Here is a 17,883-nt window from a genome sequence, read left to right as displayed (position 1 = left end):
TAATGAAACATAAACCATTTCATTATTCATTATTCATTTTTCAATAGTGAATAGTGAATAATGAACTATTTCATTATTCATTATTGAATAATGAATAATGAACTATGAATAATGGACGTACTTCAGCGCGGTAAGTCAGGAGCCTGTAGTTCAGAGGTTGTCGTTTGTTGCTGTGTTACAAATTTGTTTTTCGTTCATTTTTTTACCATAAATTAGGCCGTCAGTTTTCTTGTTTGAACTTTTTAAGAATTTGATATTTAGGAGATTTTTAAAGCGGACAATGCGGAAAGGACTTTGCTCATTGTTGAAGGCTGTACGGTGATCTTTTATGGTTGTTTAATTATGTGTCATTTGGTCTCTTGTGGAAAGCACATGTCCTTGTCTCAGATTCCCCCTATATACCTCAATATATATTAAGCTATATATCAGTGGGGGGGGGGGGGGGGAATTGCCTGTGATGGACAGTTGTCTCATTGGCAGTAATATCATTTATTCATTTTTATATTGGTGTTTTTCATCGAAAATAGAATAAGGAAATATGTCTTATTTATCAATACGTTTTCAGTTACTTTTTTTAGAATGCATTTCAAGAAAAATTTCTCAAGTCATTGGCGGATCCAGTGGGGAGGGGGATACGGGGGTTGGAACCCCCCTTTTTTTGGCCGATCAACGCATTTGAATTGGGACATATAGTTGGAACCCCCCTTTTTAAAATGGCTAGACCAGCTCCTACAAGTTGTTAATAATAAAATATGAGAAGAGTCCCTTTTCTCACTCAATGCAAAATCTTTAGCAGGTTTCCAATCATCTAAAAAAAAAATCTTTTGACGAAACAATCGAAATTAATTATTTAATTTTAATGTATAATTTCATGCAAGAACTAATTATACAATGAAATTAACACAATTTTGACACGTTAACGAATATAAATAAGAAACAAAATATTTTTCTTTTTATAAATACACGAAACAAATACAATACCAATACCAATAACGAACGCAAATCTATATTTAGAATATCAAGGTCATGTCAAATCAGTTCGTTTCAGGTCTGTTTGATTCATGCTCTTTTGCACAACTAAATAATTTCATAAGGAATCATAAACAAAGTGTTCTAGAAACGTTCAAATCGTTATCAAATAAAACGTTAAGCTAGTTTTTTGCTGATATGCATTTCAAATCTTTTGATTTTATAATGATGAATGAAATGATCTCATTCATTAAATGACTTCTCCAAAACAGCACCAACGGTTGTGTTACGTACCAACCGTACCTGATACGTAGCAAATCCGGAAACCTCTATTTAGACGAAACGTGCGTCTGACGTATCAATCTATCAGCATGATACATTTGATTACTATTTACGAACTTCCCATTTATTTAATTTACCGTTGAGTTCAGTACTTTTGTTATACTCTTTGTAATACACGAGAAGGAAAACTTTGCAATGTATTCCAAATTAAAAGCAAATGTAAGTAACGAAAAGCAAAAGATGTCTATAAACAACATATTATACATAATATAAAACAAAATTAGTTCATTTCCGAACCACCAAATTGACCTTTTTATCACACATTTACAGGAATAAAAAAAATATGCTGAACTAAACGATCCTTCAATAACCATAAACCACAGTTAAGTCACATAAAATTTTAACTATGCCAAACAGTAAACAATAACATGTTGATTTAAAATATATAAAATGTTTACCAAAATCAATAAACAAACAGTTACAACAAAAAAAAATACCAATATGGCAAATGTCGACTAAAACAGTACCATCATCTACAAGCAAATGACATTCATAAATACCCAAACAAATTCCACATCCGCTACGCACAAAGGAATAATGAATTCTTCATAACAAAGATAAATTAAAGAGTTTTTCACTCAAACAGATACTTTGCATATGAAATATGAAAATAAAGAGATGTGGTATAATTGCCAAAAAGACAAGTAGGCTCAAGAGTTCAAATGAACGGGATGAAAGCGATTAGAAGTATCTGTAAAAACTTCTACAAGGAACAATACATTGATGTAAGGGGTTATAATCAAGTATTCTCGACACGATTATCTATTACACTCCATAGCGGCGATATATTGGTCTATAGAACATTGTTGACTTCATATATCATCGATTTCTTCTGAAATAATGTTCAACAATACGTAGAGTTCAACTACAGAAATCAAGTTTATGAAGAGGACCGTTTGATATCTTTTTATTGTCGATGCAAATTCTCAGTAATAATAAACGTGTGTGCATGAAATAAAGAAAAATCATATTTGGAGAAGTGGGTGTTTAAATCTAAATTACTTTGTATTATTATATGCAAACTAATCACGTATTTGTTACAAATGGAGAAATAACACTTACTCTACTTTGTTGTGAAGTAGTTTTATTACTTGGTCGGTATTGTACAAGAGTTAACAATTCTTACCTGGTATAGTTGTACGGATGTGACTAATAACGTGTAGTACTTTTGCAAGGTCTTGCCAAATGTTATTTCTGGGTAAACGGATCACATTGTTTGTTAACTTTCTTATATTAAAACATATTGTCTACGCTAGGTCTTTCCTTAAACAATTTAAGATATTGAAACATCTTCAAATGAATGTCGCCTTATTTCCCTTTTGAACTACACGCCTTTCAGATAAATGATTATCAAGGTATCGTCACGTGGTATTTAAACTAAAATCATACTCGTTTAATCATGAATGATTTAATGATTATTATGATATTAGGTCTTGTCAACTTTCTATGCTTTTGTTCCGATTTTATCATTCATTGGTTGGTTGTGTCGCAAGTTGTTGAGTAGATATATGTATTTGGTATATGATATGCAACAGTTTATGCGCATAACCAAATGCTTTTCTTTGTAATTTGGGCTATCTTCCCGATCACTGTTTTTGTTTTGTTATTGCTACTTTTTAGCAACTGTTAAAGACAGTACTATTTCATGAATTTCTTCGTTATATCCTCAGATGCTAAGATGGTTTTGACTAAAGCGTTTACGATGAATTTGTAACTGGTAAACCATAAAGGATACAGCCCTAGGGTCTACTGATTTGATCGAGGTTCATGGTATAAAAAAAGTAAACTAGGTCAAGTTCACGTTCTTAATGTTTATTGGGGATTATTTTCATTTCTTTTTAAAAACCATATAAGATATCGACAGCAACTTTTACTAGATTGTTAGATGCGACATGCCGTAACACATACATTTTAGTTAAAAGTGAACGTAAAATAGCATTTTTCATTTATGCCCTTTGGGAAAACTGTCCGTAACTTTCTTCCCGATATCCCGAGCGACTCTGTCGACCTTTGAACAACCCTCGTTGTGGTTCATGATTGTGATGGTAAGGTTTCTGAGATCAGCTTGGGCGTACCCGGGTGATCTCAAATGACGATTCATGGGTAGGTCGGGCTTGCATGTGTAGTCACTTCGATGACCATTCATGCGTTTGTTGAATGACTATTGTGTCTTGCCAACTTACTGCATGCCACAACGACACTGAAGGAGATATATAAATTTATCTACTGTTTTAAATATTAATTTGTGCCAAATGAGTTTTGCTTAAATAAATACTTTTAAATGCACAGAATGGTTCATCCTAAGCCGTCCCCATGCATTGTGAACGGTTAAATATCGTATCATCTTAACTTGAAAATGAAAATAGACATAAGGGAACAGTTTCAAATTAGACGAAAATATACAATATAATAAGAACACACACTGCTTTGTATGTAGATAATATTTTTCTTATATCTTAGATTGTCCAATAGCTGAAAACATGTGGTCTAGATTCAATGCAGTCATATCATGGGAGATAATCAATTTATGTGAAGGAATGTAAGTTAATACAGAATAGGAATATTTTTTTTTCATTCAAGGCTTTCATTCATGTAATAGGATACTGTAAAATAAGATAATATTAAGTTAATGTTTCATCTGTTTTCTGAGTTACAATCGGATCTGCGAGATCAGGATGTCAGACATAAAACGATATCTAATAATTATAACACTACATTTTCTGTATGTAGTGTGACCTACTTGGTTTCAATCTGATCCTTTACTTTAAACACGATAACTTTAAAATGAATTAAATGTTTAACAAATTGTAGTTTGCATTTCAACCAGAACAATGATGACCTTAATATACACAGGTAGTAAATTTAGGCATTGAAGCACCATTGTCTTTTGAAAGAATATACATGTAACTCCAAATGAATAACTTAAATCTTGCATGATATGTTTTGTACTTTGTTTAAAGAATATCATGCCAAACTTTATTGTGTACCTTTGTACTTTCCAGCTAAATACAGCGTGTCTGCCCGACAATAAGGTTTATCCTACATTTTTGTTAACAAAAGTGTATTTTAAAACTGGATAAATTCTTGATTTTAACATATATTGAGTGGTACTGTTTCATACTATGCATCATCGTTTAAAATATACACAATTTACTCATATGAATAATATTTGGACAATATCTATTTGGAATCAGGACATGTTCAATATATCTATTTTTTATTTAAAACGTCAAATTATTCATAATCATATTTAACATACACCCTTGTCATCTTTGATAATTGTTTATTTTGTGAAAATACATAAAATGAAACGTACAATTGGATTGCCGATATAATGCAGATGACAAACATGATACCAAAACAGTTGCAAAGTCTATCAACGATTCAATAATAACTATGGTCTATTGTAGAATAAAACTTTCTTTAAAGAAGAGACGAATTCATATAAATTACTCAAAACAGAAAAATCAACCTTAATAGAAAATCAATACATTGTGATTATTAATTAAGTCTTTCCACATTTCTTTGAAAAGACTTATTGTATTTGTTCTGATTATTAGGTCTTTCCACTTTTCTGTGGAAAGACCTATTGTTTTTCTTCCGATTATTTTTTTTTTCTTCCGCCAAATTTTGTTCTTGCGATAAACATTTGTTTCTCAGTATGTCGCTTAGATATTTGGTATATGATATCGAACAGATTATGCACTTTTGAAATTTACCCTGCGTAACCGAATACTTTTCTTTATAGGAGTTATCTCCCCAAACACTGTTTTCCTTGTGTCCACAACTCATTCGCAACCGTAAAAGATTACAACACATAAATCTTAGTCGAAAGGGTCCGTAGACATTTGGCGAGAGTTTTTCCCCTTTTTATATCTAATATCATACGTATGGCAATATAACTCATTAACAATATAAAATAGAGGACTAGAGTCTTTTTATTTGAGGTCCTTGGTTTATGACCTTGAAATTGAGCTGAAGGTCATATGCTTATTTAACGCTCTAGATTTTGACCTTTGCTTTTACCTCATATGTACACATGATAAAGGCATGGGACTTTTTGCATTAGTTGTAAGCAATGTGACCTTTAAAAAAACAACCGTAAGTGACATTTTGTCAATCGGATTTAGCTATTTTTTGTACTAAATCAATGTAAAAGTATATAGAACCATATATTTTTGGAATCAGTGTCAAGTAAACTATCAAACAATACCGGAAGTAAACTTTTTAAACCGGAAGTAAAAGATTATCTCCCTTTTTTATAGATTTTTCTATATAGAAACCATATATTTTTGGAATCAGCGTAGAATAAACTGTCATTTGATGCTGAAACTGACATTTAAAATCAAATTTTAATATTTTCATTTTTAAATAGATTCTTACTGGTGGAAAGACCTTCAATTGTTCTCTGAACAATTGGTTTTTAATTATTATTTTTTTCCGCCACATTCTGAAATTTTTGTTTCGCAATATGTCGCTTAGATATTTTGTATATTGTTTCGTATAGGTTATACGGTTTTAAATCTCACCCTGCTAAGACGAACAATTTTCTTTGTAAGAGTTATCTCCCTTTTCACTGCTTATCATCTGTGTGCATCTCCTTCGTAACAAAAAAATATATATTGACAAAATTCTTTTTACAAATTGTTCGTTACATCCTCAGTAAATTTTGGCTAATTTGGATCGAAGCAATTCGATGAACTTTTATAGGAGTTATCTACCTTTACAATATAAATTTGTCGGTATGTTTTTTTAACTCATAAACAGTTAACCGTATAACCCTGGAATGCTTTTATTTGCGATTCCTAGGTCCGAACTAAGAAAACGAGGTCAAGGTCAAAGGTCAAGGTCAAGTTCTCAATTGTGACTTTTGCTTGTTTTTGCATTTTCTCCGACACTTTCAGAGATACATATAAAAGAACAAGTGCAAAATGTCTGCTTTATTGTAATGAAGATATGCTACATTTAGTCTTATACAATTAAATGGCATCTTATAGGAGTTGGTGCCCCTGAAATGTCTTGATATGAAGTTATTTGATTATAACTTCAATAAGTTCATTATAAAGACATTTGACCTTATACAAAATGTTAAGTGACAAATGACCTTGAAAAATGGCTATCGGAAGTGACCTTGAGAAAACCGGAAGTAGTTTTTTTTGCAATTTTTTCACATATAAAGTACTCAGCATCCATATATTTTGTCATATCGATACATAAACTGATTACTGAAGACTAAAAATGACTTCCAACAAACCGGAAGTGGCCAATTATCTCCCATTCTACATACAAAAGTATATAGAAAATAAACTTTTTTGGAATCATTGTGAAAGAAGCTATAAGCTTATTCTCTCACTTATATCACTCAAAAATATAATTAAACCATTATTTATCGCATCAGTATGAAGAAACTACCTACTTATCCAAATTTCTTTGATGTGGAAAGACTTTCAATTGTTCTTTGAACAATTGGTTTTTAATTACAAATTGCTTTATTTAATTGAAAATAAAGAGTTACAGTTAAAAAAAACAACTTCTTATACTATAAAGCAAGCATTCATTTTCCTTTTCAACTTCTAGAAAATATAAACTCTGCATATTAGATGGAAGCTAGTAATATATATTCTGCCAGTAGGGACACATATGAATACAGGCAAAAAAAAAGCAATAAAGTCTATTCTTAACGAGTTGTTTTATCTGAAGACAGCGCATCGTGGTAAAGAACATGAGTATTGTACGGTTCTGTTTGTCGTTTAACATTCTGTCTTTTAGAATCATTAAAAAATATTACCCCCCCTTATTTTAACCCGTCTCACAAACCGTGTCTTGGTGAGTGATAAAATTATAGTATGCGAAGATGACCTAAATAAAGAAAAAAGTTTTTGTTCTTTTGTTGTTCAAAATGAAGGAGTAAATTGTAGAATCGATGCATATTTTTCCAGCCCTTTAACTATCATTTACCTGTAAGAATCAGTTTCGGAATGTCTTTCTTTTTGGAATTCTGACACCCAAAGGGGTATTCTACGACAAGATAAACCTTTTTATATGCTTTATCTGACTTATATGCCGTAAACAAAATATAATCTAAGGTGAGATATACCTTTTTAATGCGTTCAGGTTTGTATACACCCTATGGCTTATTATGCTTGTGAAAAAAATATATATAAACCTTAGAAATCATTATTCAGACACAATACCTTAGAGTGTATGAAGAATACAAGTCACTTTGTTATTGTATCAACTTTTTATTTTTGGAAGGGGTTCTATGTTGTTTTGTTTTAAATTTGAAATGACATTTTTATGGCGGAAAAATGATTTTTTTTCAACAATTTTAATCGAATCGAATGAAATATTCAGAATATTTTTCTTTTGAATACTTTTTCAAACAGATAATCAAGATTTAATTTTATACCCTACCCACCCGACCCCACTTCGTTTAAACAATTCCCCCACCAATTGGGAGGTACGTGGATTTTGTTCAATACAATATCAGACTATGTTTTTAGTTAATCCGTTGATAGAGAAAAAGGCATACACAAAATCAATGCAAACAATTAAGAACCGACACGAAACTAGCACAGAAATCGTGATTCAGACCTTCTAAAATTCAAACTGACCATTATTCCATGCGTTCATCGTGTATCGTGCGTGTTGCGTGCGTGCATCGTGCATGTATCGTGCGTGTACCTATATAAAAGCTTATATATGTTCCGACTTTAAATAAAACTTAAATTCATACTTACTTTCTTGTGAACACTGAATTAACTTCATCGTACTTAACGTTCATTTAGATTCATGACTTTTTGTGTAAAATTTTTATCATCTGTAAACGTTAACATTTCGTGTTTATTCAGTGAATCTTGGCTGGGACTGACACATTTTGGTATAGTGATACATGCTGTACGTACAAACAATAAGATGATATTGACATTTCTACGACAGAACAGTTAAAATTGGAATTTCTATTCAACTGAGCGAAATGGGCTTAAAAATATACTGTTGGTTAACTGTTATTTCTGAAAATAGTTTGTCAGTTAAAATCAAAAGTGTTTTTGCAAAATTTAGATGTGGGGTACCTCCACTAAAAAAAACCTGGAAAGTATGACAGAAAAGAAGTCCGCGAGATGATCACATGTGTTGAAGATGAACTTCATGTCATTTTGAAATGCCCATTATATGTAAATTTAAGACACTGTAAATTTTAAATGTAAATAAGTAAATATATATTGTGTCTTAAAAGTCTCTCATTATTCTTTTTAAGATTGGTACATACAATGCAAATGTTTTAATGTTTTATGTTTATTTCTGTGATTCCCATTTTATGTTAGTATGTAGTGAGACTATAATTAAATTTTGAATCAGTATTATCGTTTAACTTGAGTCATTTCTCCAATGTTGAACTAGGCTACATTATAATTCTTCGCTTATTTGGCAAATTCATATTCTACTAAGACATTTTCAAAAATCTAAGTTCTGATAAATACCATTACAAATATCATTTTTATCTTAGTTTCTATAGTCACATGCACGTATTGTTATTCCATTGACAAAATACAATATACAAGATTTTCGGGTAAATGTGGGTTGCGGATTAAGATGTTAGATGTCAAACTTGAATTGACAAATTAAACTGTGGCGACTTTAACACGAATAGGTATATTCTCGTCAACGGTGTTTTTATTCTCAGTTCTTAATTTCATTTAAACTAAGCTAAATATGTTTTGTGGAAAGTTGAATAAAAATAAATATGATATGTATTTGAAGGGATTTTTTAAATTAAACAAATATAAGATTAGGCAAATATATCACGTATTCCTTAAGAAGGATTTTAAATTGAGGAACTTTTAAAACTTGAAATTGTGTTTACAAGTTTAAGATACATTCTTGTTTATTTAATTTTATTGATAAAATAGTTAAATATATGATATTATCATAACAAGTCTTTCTTTGAATGAAATAAACATGGAACACTTTCACGGATTCATTTTACATTGTGTTCATGGTTAATATCAATGACACGGTTCTTAATGTATGTCTAAAACATGTAAAAGATTAATATCCGAAAAAATAATTCACAATAGTAAGTTGTTAACCTTCTAGGATTATTAAAGAATGACGAATTCTTTTTACCATGTGTTTTTTTTTGTTCTGTTACTGAGGACATTTTTTTGTCCTTTATGAATCCATATGACAAAGTTGACTTTAATAAGGATACATTTTGTCTCATAGAAAAATCGGTAGTTTTTCTCCGATATATTTTTTTTTCATTTTTTACCGAATATAAAAGATTGAAAAAGTTTCGTATGCATCTATCAAGATCCAAAAACATTTGACTAGTATAAAGGGTTGCCTTGGTTTTATTGCTCAAAACGGTATTATTAGTGTTGATTTACATTGGGTTAAATAATGAAATGTATGTTTCAGAAATTTACAAGTTTGATTTCGGCTTTGACTTCCGTAGCCTGGGGTCCTGGCTACTGATTTGCCCCGCTACATGTTATCAACGCAGTATGAGTAGGCAAAGTATCCAAGCTATGACTATCGGGGACACTGTCGTTTACAGTAAAAGACGAAAATTTACACATATAATGTTCTTATAAAAAAGAAGTTGTGGTATGATAGCCAATGTTCATAAATGTATTATACTTATTGTACTCCCTCTTATAATAAATCTATCATATATGCCACTGGACGTTAAACGATCAACTACATGTATAATTAATTCATCCATCTTATCCTTTTAGTGTTGTGATAATTTGCATATCAAATACATTAAACTGCAGATTTTCACTAAAGCTAGAAGGCCTATACTATTGCACATATCAAACAGACATTAGCATAGATCCCTACGTTTTGATCCCGTCACAAAACAACACTTTTTAAATTTCATGCAACCGTAACACTTTTCTGGATTTATTTCACTATAGGAACGTTCAACGCTCACAATATTATGTGTATTTATGTGTTTGTCTAAAGTCAAAAGCATGTAGTTCAGTGGTTTTGCGTAACATCAATTCTGTTATATACATGTATTTGGGCTTTTTTGTTGCAAGATAGCTTTGAAATAAAGAAGGCCGATATAGTTTACTCATTTGAATTGTTTCATAGTTTTCATGTCGGGGCCGGGCCTTTAATAACCGACTTTACAGTTTCCGTATTTTTTCATTATTGAAGGTCGTCTAGATATAACTGCTAACTGTTTGTGATACATGTATAAGTATCAAAATATTTAAGCTATGAAGATGCAGAGACATCTATACACATATATATGTCATTGCATGTGTATATATGTCTCTGGAAGATGTGTAAACCCTTAAAAAAATCATATGTCTTTGGGCAATACCTACGGGAATTAAATTAATAAAAACCATTAACAGGAAATCGGAATAAAAGTGTTTGCAATTATTAAATTCAAGTAAAAAGAAGTGTATATGTTCCAGACCATATGAGTATTTGGACCGTACGAGTATACGCGTACGGTCCAGTACGAGCTGACCATAAATGTTATTTGATAATATGGGTTAAATTGAAACAATCTTTATTTTTAGTTTTACAAATTGTTATTGATAATTTATTATAATTAGATAGATAAAATGAACAAACGAACAATTGAAATTAGATATTTGTTTAATTGTATATCTGAATCCTATTTCGGTACTCTCACCCAAGGTAACAATTCAGGTAAAATAATATTTTTAGCATTTTCATGTATGCAATTCGTGCATGTTCTTTTGGATTTGAATTTTTTTGGTAAAGTTGCTTAATATTCTAAAACGATTGAACTCCCACATTATGTTTACTTCCGATATTTTCAATTTCAGTCTTCATAATTCAATTAATGTATAACTGATCAACATGCTTAATACAAGAGATTAACATATTTAATTAGCGTGAATTAAAAAAAGTTAAAATATAAAGTTTTTGTTTCAATTACAATTGAACTTTTTTATATTAATTTGATAGTTAAGTAATGTTGATCTGCTATATGCATTTGTATCTAATAAACTTTACCCTATTTTAAATATTTTTTAGTTAAATATTAGTCAGACCGTACGCGTACGGTCCGACCGTATGAGTATTTTGAAAAAGTACGCATACGGTCCAGACCGTACGCGTACGGTCCAAATACTCATACGGTCTGGAACATATATATATAATCGTGGCCACAAGTAATTTTTTTTCTGTTTAATATTAAATTTATATTAAGATCCATTTTGTTACATCTTGTGATCAATTTTATTTGGCAATCGCCTATGGCAGTCAGCAGGGTTAAAGAACACCAGTTGTTCGACCTGTTAGTCAAATGCGTTTTGTTTAAATATATACTTTTTCACTTTTTTGGTCTTTTGGTAAATGTTGTTTGTGCTGTTTTTAGACCCTTCTACAACGAAATTTTGTTCACATGCACAAGTATAAAAATTGCGGTTTTTATCCAACACAATCATAGGTTTGAACGTAGTTTTCAATTTAGACTCGTTTATATTTTTTCGTTTGGGCTTGTATCATATTTTCCCTCCGGTGTATATGATCCGTTCATCCTATATGACTCTTAAAATTCAAGAGTCTATCTAAAAATGAGGGTACTTTTTCTAAAAATGAGGGTACATTTTATTTGGCCTTCCAAATACCGTTTCGATCCCTAACATCACTGGAGAGACATTTATTGTCGAAATCCGGATCTAGTGTACTAAAAAAATATTGACACCGTATGTTTGTGGCATAACATCGTGGCCACAAGTTATTATTTTTCTGTTTAGTATTAAATTTATATTAAGATCCATTTTGTTACATCTTGTGATCAATTTTATTTGGCAATCGCCAATGGCAGTCAGCAGGGTTTAAGAACATCAGTTGTTCGACCTTGTTAGTCAAATGCGTTTTGTTTAAATATACTTTTTCTTTTTTTTGGCCTTTTGGAAAATGTTGTTTGTGCTGTTTTTAGACCCTTCTACAACGACATTTGTTTTTCATGCACACGTATAAAAATTGCGGTTTTTATCCAACGCAATCATAGGTTTGAACGTAGTTTTCAATTCAGACTCGTTTATATAACCAAAAATTTGCGAAAGCAAATTTACAGATCTAACATTGTTGGGTTGATGTTTAGACGAGTTATATATATATATATATATATATTGTGATATATAATTATGATGGTTTTTCCATGTGCTCAATGATTTTTGTTTAAATGAACATTTTTAAATGCACAAAAATGTTCATTCCAATCCGTCAAAACTGCATAGTGAACTGTTGAATATCGCATCATCTCAACTTAAAACAAAAATAGATACAAGCCAACAGTTTTATATTCCGCAAAAATATACAGTATAATCAGAACAGACACAGTTTGGAATGTAGATAATGTTTTTCTTCTATCTTAGATTGTCCAATAGCAGAAAACGTATGGTCTAAGTTCAATGCAGTCACACATGGGAGATAGTTTTAGGTAATCAAATTATTTGAAGGAATGTAAGTTAATTTTCCAATTATGTGATCTGTAATAAGAGAACGATGTCCTTTTATTTCAAGAAGGAATCTTATAAGTACAATATTCTCATAACTTGTTATCTAATATCTCTCGTGAATTTCTTTTCTTATTCTCACACACAACTGGTGTGTCTCATCTGCAGACAAAAAGGTAGGCAATCCTTTTTTGTCATTATATTTTTAACAATATCATGATATAAACTATATTTACCAAAGTATTGAACACTTTATAGTTCTTAATTTAGACCCCTTATCTACCTTAAGACAAATGCTTGTGGGCGAATGATACCAAAGGGAGAGTCAAACTAATAGTTTGAAAATAAACTGACAACGCAATGGCTAAAAGATAAAAAGACAAACAGACAAATAATAGTACACAAGCAACAACATAGAAAACTAAAGACTAAGCAACACGAACCCAACCAAAAACTGGTGGTGATATCAGGTCCTCCGGAAGACAATGCGTTGTACAAGTTTCAATATAATAATGGTTTTATTTTATTACTTTTATTTTCAGATAAAAGACGATCAGTAAAATATTTGCTCTAAGATGATAACCTTTTGTTTATTTGCATTCCGCTAACCCTAAGTTATCAACCCCAAATGCTAATACACTCATTTCAAAAACAAAAATAATTTATTAAAACAAATGAATGATGATTTAACATATGTTAAACTCAAACTACAATAATTGTATTTTAAACAACATAATTTCCTGTAATGGATGACATGTTAAAACAACAAAAACAGGTTTAGGACGACATATAAAATGAAACACTATGATTACAAATGATACGAAAAGGTATATAATCGACGCTAAGGTTGACAAATAAGACTTTAAATTCGGGTATCGTATCTAAACACAAAAGTGATTTAAAATTTTTAATTAACTGTATTTCAATTAAATACTGTGTTTAAACACCTAAGTAATGGTGTCCGCGTATATTCATTTCTTATTACAATCGTCCCTTCGAAATCTTTAACCTGATATACAATTTCATTATAACTATTCCTTATTGAACAAATATTTCATAATACTTATTTCGTGAAAAATAACAATAATGATAACTAATAACATTCTTCCTTTTATTTTTATTTTGGAACACTCATCATGAGGAGGCGAGGGTATAGCAAAAAAGATATAAAACCCGTAAGGAAAGCTGAGATAAAAAAAAATACGAGTAATGAGACAAAAAAAACATAGCCATCCTTTAAGAATTAAAGCATTACAATTTTTCTGTTTTCAGGGTTTATATGATTCAGTTCTACCGTGATGCGTTTTCAGATTCATCACCCAACAATTTCCTGTTTACCGTCAAGTATTTGGGCGAGGTATCATTAGTGAGCAGTAACTCGCAGTTTCACTTGTTAAAGGTGTGTTTATCCGTGGTCATAATTTTAGGAGGGGTTGACGTGCTCAATGCAGAAACAACTTACCATACAATATTATGAAAGTCAGCCTGCTGGCTGGTAGACGTACAGGTAAGAAGGATAAGAAGATATCCGTTTTTAGTAATAAATGCATGAAAAGTAAGAATTACTTGACAGCAATAATCGTGCCATTTTCCGAAAAGAAAAATAGCCTTAGGCACAATGTTACCCCAGATACAGGCATTACATACCAAAGCAGGTTTTTGTGGACAAAACTAATCAATTTAGGTTCACACGCAGTATAGTCTCCTAGGACAACAGGGTAATGGTTTACAGTTAAATTCAGAAAACAATGCCTTAAAATTGATGAGCTTTCATTCGGAGGTCCACTTTTTTTATGACAATTTCACACCACATAAAACCAAAAAAATATGGGAAAAGGTTACATTTTTACCTACGCAATATATGAAAAGGTATACATTACTAAAATTTAAACAATATGAAAAGGTTAAGGGTAACAGAACCCCCAGCGGCAACCCCTATCAATTAAGTCTTGGAATGCCCCCGCCCCCTTTCCTTTTCGACAGTTTCCTTGGGATTTTGTCATTTTAGAATAAATAATAATACTGCATGTCATACTCTGTACGTTTCCTCTGTTGGCACCATTACTGAAAGCTACGTGTAGAACAAGACTGGGGCTACTATAACACAATATAGTCGTCTGAGACCAAGCTCAGAAAGAAGATAATGTAAAGTTAAACATGCAATTATAGTTCGGGTATCAGATATATGTGGAATATGCATAGGGCGCTTAAAAACTTTCCAAGTCAGTGGAAATATGTGGTGACTTCCAAACAAAAACGTGTCCATAGTAAATGGTAGCCTCACTCATACAATCATTTTATATGTTCAGTGGACCGCGAATTTGGGGTTTCAAACTCTAATATTGCATACAAATTAGAAAGATTTTATCATAGGGAACATGTGAACTAAGTTGCAAGTTGATTGGACTTCTCAATTCATCAAAACAACCTTGACCAAAATGTTTTACCTGAATCGGGACAGACAGACAGACGCAAGAACGGACGCACAGACCAAAAAACATAATGCCCCTCTCTACTGTCGTTGGTGTGGGCATAGCAAACAACCAAGCTGAATATTGTTTTGGCGCGTCTGCAGATATTGATTGAATGTTGTTTGTGTTTCGTCCAGTGACAAATATTTCATACGTTTTTAGGACAGGACAAGGTACAGTAGTAGATATCGTAATTAATTATTTAAAAAATCAAACTGGCCTAATTTTTAAATTGATTTTGTTTAAATCTAAAAGTTCATACTAAAATAACATCGTCCACATCTCCCACAAACACGTATACCTTTCCCATCATATAATTACAAGCAGTGATATCAGAAAATAGTTACTTGAAATTGATGTATAATTTTAACATGTTTTAATGAACTAAAAATTGAGTAGGATACCTGGTCAACATTACTCAAATTAAATTTGACCTGACTTCATCGATAATTAGTGTTTATACACAGTCCCACATTTAAAGTCTAATTTGTAAACCTCAGCGTCGAGTTTATACCTTTTTGCAACATGACTAATAGTTCGAATTAAAAATATACCAATACAATTAGAAATATAATAAATGTGGAATGTGTCAAAGAGACAACAAATTGACCATAGAACAGACAACAGCCGACGCCCATCAATCAGTCTTCAATGTAGCTAGAAACTCCCGCACCCGGAGGCGTCCTTCAACTGGCCCCTAAACAAATATCTATTCTAATTCAGTGATAATGGACGTCATACTGAACTCCGAATTATCCACAAAAAACTAGAATTACAAGACTTACAAAGGTCAGAGGCTCCTGAGATCTCAGCCCAAGTTTATCATGTTTATAATATTGTATTTTGTGAAAAATTATAATCTAACTTGATACATTGTACAAATGCATTTAAGTACAGAATAGGAATGATTTAATGTTTAGAATAGTCAATGCTATCGTTCATTTGATGGGATACTGTTAAATAAGATAATATTAAATGAACAAACAAAACAAATACATTTTAAATTCTTATTTTAATCTAGTATCCTGTTCTTTAAATGTATGATAATTGTTTTAACTCATTTGTGTCATCTCATTCTTGCGTTACAATCGGATCTTGTAGGTCAGGATGTCAGACATTGAACGATATATAATATTTGTTAAACTACAATGTACGTTTAATCAGAACAAGGATGACCTTACCAAATGAGTTAATTTTGACCTTTTAGCACATTTTATTGAAACTTATTGTCCTTCAGGTTGACTTTTCAAAAGAAATAATTATCATTCTGAAAAGATATAACTCCACATGAATATATAAAAATATTCAAATATAATTTATCCTTGCATGACATATTTACTTTTTTGTTTAAAGACGATCAACCCAAACCTTAGTGTGAACCTTTGTACTACGTAGCTAAACACGATTTGTCTGTCAAACACCAAGGTTTACCCTACATTTTTGACAAACTATGTGTATTTTAAAACGTTATAAATTCATGTGTTAACAGATTGCATGTTGAAGTTATTCTTATTCACATCTATTGTTTACTTAGTCTGTTTTATTATTGATTATTATTTATATCAAAAAGAAATACATTCAAATAATATAACATTTGGATTGCCTAAATAAGGTAGAAGAAATATTTTATACCAAAACATAAACAAAATATATCATGTGTATTACAAATACACGATTCTATCAAAACCATGGTCCAGTGCAAAAGACGAACAAAAAAAAAAAATAACAAGGGAAAAACAGATGTACAGTCCATAGTCAGGAGCCTGTAATTTAGTGATTGTCGTTTGTTTATGTGTTACATATTTGTTTTTCGTTCATTTTTGTAAATAGAAAAGGTCGTTAGTTTTCTTGTTTAAATTGTTTAACGTTAATATTTCGGGGCCTTTTATAGCTGACTATGCGGTATGGGCTTTTCTCGTTGTTGAAGACCGTACGTTGACCTATAGTTGTTGATGTCTGTGTCATTTTGGTCTCTTGTGGAGAGTTGTATCATTGACAATCATATCACATCTTCTTTTTTATACATATGAATTAATCAGAATAAAATATCAACTTTGATAGAAGTTTGATTTATTTTATTTGATGATAAAACGTTTTGTTTCTAATATTTCAAATAATTGTAATACTAAATATACACATATTTGTGTTCATCTACTAGTAGATACAATTTAAGAATAATTAAATAGAGCAATACATTTTTTCGAAAGGTACTCATCTGCAAAAAAGCAACTGAATTAAAGTTTAATGTAAAGTGACTGATACCTACCTTCATTAGATGTATTTATATCAAGAAGCAGTGGAATACAAATACATACTCAGTTATACAATGTTCATATTGATTAGCCAAAAACAATGAATCGGTAATATATACTTATTATTTAAAGGTCTTTCTTGTCGTTTAACACATCGAGGGGTGTCAGGATGGATGAAATAGTAAACTGATCTCAGGCAGGTCTATCTCCGTTCGATCCTGACATCCAATCGTCTATTATACGACAAGAAAAACATAAAGATATGCATTATCTGATTTATTTACAGCAATTGTTATAATGTTCTCCAAAGATTTGTAGAATTTGAATCATATGTTACCTATCATATTAAAAATGGGATATTCCTTTATTATGCGTTAGGTTTAAATACGT

At 31.1% G+C, this 17,883-nt stretch overlaps 1 long non-coding RNA gene across 1 annotated transcript in view; it reads right to left on the bottom strand.

Moving 5' to 3' along the window:
• LOC143056751 (uncharacterized) overlaps window positions 1–17,530 on the bottom strand; it is a 78,421-nt gene extending 60,891 nt beyond the window's left edge. The window contains exon 1 of the long non-coding RNA XR_012972493.1: window positions 17,508–17,530. This is a non-coding gene — a long non-coding RNA (uncharacterized LOC143056751). The remainder of the gene's footprint in view (window positions 1–17,507) is intronic.
• Window positions 17,531–17,883: the final 353 nt, after the last annotated feature.

This window comes from Mytilus galloprovincialis, chromosome 13, assembly GCF_965363235.1.
Source record: "Mytilus galloprovincialis chromosome 13, xbMytGall1.hap1.1, whole genome shotgun sequence".
Classification (NCBI taxonomy): domain Eukaryota; kingdom Metazoa; phylum Mollusca; class Bivalvia; order Mytilida; family Mytilidae; genus Mytilus; species Mytilus galloprovincialis.
This window is presented reverse-complemented; position numbering and strand designations above follow the sequence as displayed.